At 31.9% G+C, this 7,342-nt stretch overlaps 1 pseudogene; it reads right to left on the bottom strand.

Annotated features, from left to right (window-relative positions):
• Positions 1-4,444: 4,444 nt before the first annotated feature.
• Positions 4,445-7,014, bottom strand: LOC132270514 (jacalin-related lectin 3-like; annotated as a pseudogene).
• Between the last annotated feature and the right edge of the window lie 328 nt (positions 7,015-7,342).

The following is a 7,342-nucleotide window of genomic DNA, read 5'->3' as shown; positions in this document are numbered from 1 at the left end:
TGTTCCTCTTGGTAAAGCTTTTCTTAAGACTTATACCTCTGAAAATAATTCTGTCCCATTAATATCAGAAACTATGTCATGGTTTTAGGAAATTTTCAAGGTTATTTTGGAGAATGTGACAGTTGATTGCAGTCATAAGTTAAAAATTTGATTGTTTAGACTATGCCAAACGGAGCCTGTCAAGCATGCACATGAGCCTAAAAATAATATAATAATTATATAAACAAGTTTTTGAGTTTAAATATAGAAAAAGTCTTTTTTTTTTTTTTTTGATGGGAGGGGACAAAAACAAATTATTGTTAGCATGCAAATTATTGTATTGTGTGTGTGTGTGTATATATATATATATATTACAAGGCCATATTTTTTTAAAGTTATCTATTGTCATAAATTTATATGATATATAAGTTTGTATTATCTAATTATGAAAATTATGGTCCAATATACATACTGTAATATTTGCATTATGATCTTAAACTAGACGCCCTTCCAAATTAGAGGTCATAGGCAACCGCCTTGTTGCCTTGCACCCTAATCTCTATATTTGGCCGTTAAAGAATGAGATAATTGAATTCCACACCATGGAGTATCTGAATAAAAAAAAATAGAGTACCACATCATCACTTTTTAGTTTACGTAGCACTCTATTTTTTAAAAAGTAGATAGATAACCTTGTATGTCTTCTGTCGTGTCTGAACAGGTGTATATCAATCCAGCTGTTTTCTCCACTCTTGGGCATAATGGACACGGAAACCACAAAGAGACATCAAAGGGATAAGAACTATAATCTACTTCAAAATTAAATGAGAGATAAGGCAGAGACATCGTGCTTTGCATGTTTGAAATAGGGGGCGTAAACTGGAAGGACTCGTCCAAACAAGCCCGCGTTGTTTCCCGCTCTGTTTCTTTCTGTCCTGTCTGGAAAGTCCATATCAAGCCAGCTGTTTTTCTTGGACCTAATAATTTCTAGAGTTATATTGGCACAATATTGTACAGTATGGAACTGTCACGTTTTCCTTGCTGTGCAACAAGGAGAATCTGTACTCCTTCACCTGAATTCTCAAAGTAATGTTTAGTGTTTCTTTTATTTTACTCGAATCCTGCAATAAGGCTAATAACTTATTCCAGTCAAATACGGCCACCTATTTGTTACCATTACCTAAGTTGTAAGAAATTAATGTATTGAAAGTAGAATTGAAAACAAATTAATCAAAATTTAAATTATTAGAAGTTTTTTTTTTTTTTTTTTTTTAAATTCAATTTTAAAATATCAATTCTATATAACTAACTTGTCATGTCCTGTTTTTATTTTTTCTCACTGATGATTCCCTTTTTTAAGTTGATAAAGTTGACATGTTGAAAGGGAACCGATGACAGTGGGCATTTAATTTTATTGACATGGACATATCTCACACAATAACACTTTTAAAAAATTATTATCCCTTAAACTCAAAATGACTTTTTCATAATACCGTAAAAAATGTGAGAACAAATAATTTTATTCTTAACTTTTTAATATAATTAATTTCAAATTGTCAACAATCTAAATTGATTATTGCCGCATGTGTTTTATGGAGTTTGTGGCTTGGCCGGAGACTCTTTGTTGGGTCTATTGATCAACGTCGGTGATGATCTATCGATGATATATCCACCTTAAGGCTCTCTTAGTATCCTTTGACCTTTTGACCATTAAAGCTCTATGTTTTTTTTTGTTTGTTTTGCCCAACCCCCAAATATATTAAGTTTATTAACCCACTCTGATCTTATATACCCCAAAACCAATGAATTGAAACAATGCACTTTGAACCCATGTCCGTAGGGCCCGCCCTAAAACTTTAAAAAATTTTAAAGATTTTAGGCGAACTTTGATATTAAAATAAATGTGATCATTTGCATTTTGAGCTGTAAAATCATCAATTAAAGTACTCCAATTAAGTTTCTCTAACATATGATCAATTGTAGATAAGATTTAATCAACTTTAACTTTGAAAAGCTTCTCTCAACAAATGTAATTATAACTGAGATAATCAATAATACTCTGTATATAATTCAAGCATTTAGAAAACAATAACCTAGACTTTTTATAACATCCAATACCTCAATTGGCTTTTTTTTGTTCCTCTTGGTAAAGATTCTCTTAAGACTTGTACCTCTTAAAATAATTCTGTCCCATTAATATCAGAAAAGGTTTTAGGAAATTTTCAAGGTTATTTTGGAGAATGTGACAGTTGATTGCAGCCAAGAGTTAAAAATTTGATTGCTTAGACTATGCCAAACGAAGCCTGTCAAGCGTGCACATGAGCCCAAAAATAATATAATAATTATATAAACAAGTTTTTGAGTTTAAATATAGAAAAAAGTCTTTTTATTTTTATTTTTATTTTGATGGGAGGGGACAAAAATAAATTATTGTTAGCATGCAAATTATTGTATTGTGTGTGTGTGTGTTTGTGTATATATATATATATATATATATATATATATATATATATATATATTACAAGGCCATATTTTTTTTTAAAGTTATTTATTGTCATAAATTTATATGATATATAAGTTTGTATTGTCTAATTACGGAAATTATGGTCATATATACATATGTAATATTTGCATTATGATCTTAAATTTGAGACCCTCCCAAATTAGAGGTCATAGGCAACCGCCTTGGTTGCCTTGCTCCCTAATCTCTATATTTGGCCATTAGATGAAGTAAATGGTTGATTCTCTATCTTGCAATTGTTGGATGTGATCTCACAGCAGTGAATCTATTTATTGAAAAAACTTAAATTATCGTACGATATGGTCTGATAAGCATCATATTGACGTGATACATACAAAAATTCATATCCAATAATTATGTATATAAATAGGGTCAAGTGTAGAAAATACTCCTAAAGTATGCTTACAGTGCATATCACACATCTCACGTGCAAAAAACACCCTTAAAGTTTCAATTTGGTGCAAATAGGTCCTCTGACAAATTTAAACCCTAAATTGACCGAATTACCCTTATTGAATCTTTTATAAAGTATATAAAAATAAATAATTTTGTAAAATGACCAAAAATGACACTATTGGAGGATGCTCCTCACGTGCAAAAAATACCCCTAAGGTTTCAATCTAGTGCAAATAGGTCCCTATGACAATTTAAATCCTTAAGTGCACATCGTTCTCGCTCACACACCGGTTCTAAGTGATGTTCTCATCGGATTCAACGGTAAGATGCACTTGTGCCTTAGCTCCGAAAATGACACTATTAGAGGATACTCCTCACAATCAAAAAATACCCCTAAGGTTTCAATCTAGTGCAAATAGGTCTCTCTGACAAATTTAAATCCTTAAGTGCACATCGTTCTCGCTCACACACCGGTTCTAAGTGATGTTCTCTTCGGATTCAACGGTAAGATGCACTTGTGCCTAATGTCACGCCCCGCCTATCTGACCAAGTACTTGCGAGAGTGAAAGCAACGTCTTGGTGCCGCACGGGAGCAGCTAGAGTGGTGCTGAAACTCTAAACCCGTGACACTTAGCTCCGAAAGATCGAGACTCAAGATAAACAAAATTACAACTTCATCTTCAAGTTTTGACTCTAAATATTCCAACATACAAATTTATATCACAGTAACTACTTATTCTTAAGAATATTAACTTGCTCCAACTAAGTTTGTTATCAGTCATGGTTGGGAATTAAATCAGCACAGTGACACACATCATCTTCACATCACATCAAACATGCATATATGGAGATACAATCATATACCAGTTAAACCCAATACAATATTTAACGTTGTGCACCCAATTCTCTAGGGATGCGTCACAAAGAGAATGACTTTCACAATAATGAATCAAAGAATTAAGAGAACTTTCACTATGGGGTGTGATAAAATAAAATGGATTCACAATAAGTATCTGTGATGAGCATTTGGCACCATCTTTTAGAAGTTTTATTAAGTAAGATTCTATATTTATTTTAAGGGTGAAGCGGTGAACTGGCACCATCTTTTAGAAGTCATAAAAATTAGTCAATGTAGAAGGTGTAAACTAGGAATTCCAAGCCTAGTTTTCATTAGGCATTCTAGTCTTGATTGCTCAGTTTAAGTGGGTTGCAAAGGTGTATTGCCAAAGTACAAATTAAAAATAATTAAGACAGATTTAGTAAGAAATTTTTTTATCTAGTCCTATCAACAGTGGTAAGGCCTTTATGCCCTCTGCTCATGCTTTTGAATTTCCAAGTTCTTTGTGAAAGTTTTGTCTAGAACTTTATCTAAAAGACAACAATTACTTAAAAGTTTCTTAATATCAAGTATATATTTTGCTCTCTGAGGTGTGAACGATATATTATGACTAGAAACAACGTTTGGAATTTTGGAGCAAAGTTTTTCTATACTAGCTATCCATCTACAAAATAGATCCAATGTCAAATGATGATTTATCGAACCATATATTTAAACCAAATAGAAAGCATTAATTTTTTTCTCAACCAACAAGATTCTTTTTTTGCAAGTACAAACCAACAATTTATTATAAGGAACACCATGTATAACATACGTCTTCTTATCACTAGATTGACTTATTTTCACAAGATGACCAACCCAAACTTTCAAGCTTAGCACATAAGAAACACATGAAAATTACTTGAAATCAGACACACAGACACAAGTTTGTGTTGTCTTAACCACTTTCAACAAGCTTTAAGGACAACACAAAGCATCCATTATTGTAACTGCATGCATTGAATGCAAATGCAGTTAAATTATTAACGATTAAAAGTCTACCATTAAAAGGTAGCTCGTGATTATTGTCTAAATTTTATCTTCACTTGTCTAGATATGCTCCAATTGCATTAAATACCCGTTAGACCTTCCATGGAATCCGATAATCTTGCCGGTAGATGATGGGGAATCAAATCTCTCTCCTTCCTCCACACCAAATGGTCCATACCTTCTTTTGTTGCTTTGAAATCCCAGCGACCGGACAACAACTATGTTACCTACTTGTCCATAGTACCCCCAAAATGAAACCAAATATTCATCCGGTTCTAATTTGACCTACATAAGTTATATTTGTAATAATAAAAAATAAAAATAACAAAGAAAAAGAAAAAAAGAAAGGGGTGAGTATGTATCTATGGGATTCATATTTGCATAAATGAAAGCTTGAGTATTAAAATCTTCTACAAAAAAGAAGGAAATTGTTATTATTATAATGTAGTAAATGGAATATTGCAAACACGCACACACACATACATATAAATTACCGTGTTGAGTGTTCCGCCGTCACTACCATGCTTTTCTCCCAATATTGGTTTTCCTTCAATATCATACACAACTTGGATGGAATTAACTAGACTTCCGAAGTGTATAGTTAATTCACTTACTGTGTTATACTTTCCGTCATTCCACGGTTGTCCAGTAGTAGTTCCAAATGGACCAACAACTAGACCAACAGGCTTAATATATACTCCAATCGAATCTAAATAACCAGCATTACGTCCAAAGAATCCAACAATCATGCCAATAGTTACTGGTGTTATAAAAGGAGTTCCTTCTTCCACACCATATGGTCCATATTGCTTCACATTGCTTTGGATTGTAAGGGATTTCACTACAAGATATTTTTGAGGACTATATCCATAGTGTCCTGATATTGAAATAAGGTACTCAGTAGGATAGTTTAATTTCACCTGTAAGATTTCAATTAACAAGGATAAACTTAGGTAAATATGTACTACAAATACCATCAAATTCACAAACACAATGAAAACAAGGACAGAAAGAATATTGGCAAAAAGATTTCACTTAATTGAAAAAAAAAAAAAAAACAGAAGATTACAAGTTTTCTAGCCTCCAATCTTTTGTTTCTCTCACACTATCACATCTTTTCTCATATCACATTACAAAACCTGGTTACAGTAGAAACTAGAATTCCGAAGCACAACCTGCAAGAAAATATAGATTGAAATAAAAAAATTTGGAGGCAAAGGCCATAATGCGATAAAATTTGGGTAGCAACGGAACCCAGATTGAAACAAAATTCAATTCACAAATTTATAGGTTTGTAGATTAAAATATATACATATAGTTTGTATGTTTCATCATGTGGATTGTGGATCATTTATGGGATGGGGGGGGGGGGAGGATTGACCAAAAATAATAACAATAATAATAAAGACCTCGAAACAAACAAATAAGAACAGTAATAGAAATATGAATCTATTCCATTACAGGGCCGTGTACACTAATAATAAAAACCTCGAAAAAAACAAATAAGAACAGTAATAGAAATATGAATCTGTTCCATTACAGGGCCGTGTACACTATTTTTTTTTCCATTTTTTTGATGGAGACATGAAAATGATTTTATTTCATGGGGAGGGACAGCTGCCCTATTTTATTTTCCCATTGATTTAGTTACCCTGAATCAATTTAGGGGAGGAATATTGAACATGATAGAGCAGTAATCCAAAAAACAAAAATGCAGTTACGGTCCATTAGTCAACGTTCAAATAATATGCCATTATTCCTAAAAATATTATAGTAAAAAATTTTCAAAAATATATAATACACACGTAACACGTTGAATTCATTAAATTATATTAATAAATTTAAATGAGCAGGCGAAGAAAAAAGGAAAGAAATTGGAGATTTTTGAAAGGAAAAAAAATAAAATTTGATTGAAAAAAAATAAATAAATAAAACTATTTCTTTTAAGGGAATCAAAGGATTTAATAATAAAAAATATATATATAAGACATCATTTTAGCAATTGAAAATTTTAGGAGATTATGAAAATCAAATTGTATATATATATTTTACCTCATTTGATGTTCCGGTGTTACCACCATGGCTTTCTTTCGATACTAGCTGTCCTTCGACATCATAGTCAACTTGGATGGAATAAATTTCTGAATTGTACAATTAGTCTCCGTACAGTCGTATAGGTTCCTCCATCATCCCAATGCTTTCCTCCTGGACCATCATATGGCCCGCCAGTAACTAATTGCACATTCGTCATGGAGTCTAAATAAATGCAATGCTTCAAATTAGTTTGCCCGCGAAAGTAATTAGATATTTATATATTTAAGAAAAAATAGAAAGGCCAAATGCTTTGTTGAGAAATATAGATAAGAAAAGAGGCATTGTCACGAGTATAGATGAGAAAAGAGGTATTGTCACGACTCACTCTATAATATATTGTTGCTCGTTTTGTACATTTTTCTTTGTGTGTTCACAATTTTACTCAAATTTCGTTTATATAAATAATGTGTATTCACATTCCACACATAAATTTTAACAATTTCTTCCACTCAAGCAATTTAGGATTTATACCTTACAATTATTTT

This window comes from Cornus florida, unplaced genomic scaffold (assembly GCF_030987335.1).
Source record: "Cornus florida cultivar Cherokee Brave unplaced genomic scaffold, ASM3098733v1 CherokeeBrave_3.0.0_Hap2_Chr08, whole genome shotgun sequence".
Classification (NCBI taxonomy): domain Eukaryota; kingdom Viridiplantae; phylum Streptophyta; class Magnoliopsida; order Cornales; family Cornaceae; genus Cornus; species Cornus florida.
The sequence above is the reverse complement of the archived record's forward strand: the minus strand, read 5'-3'. Positions and strand labels throughout refer to the sequence as shown.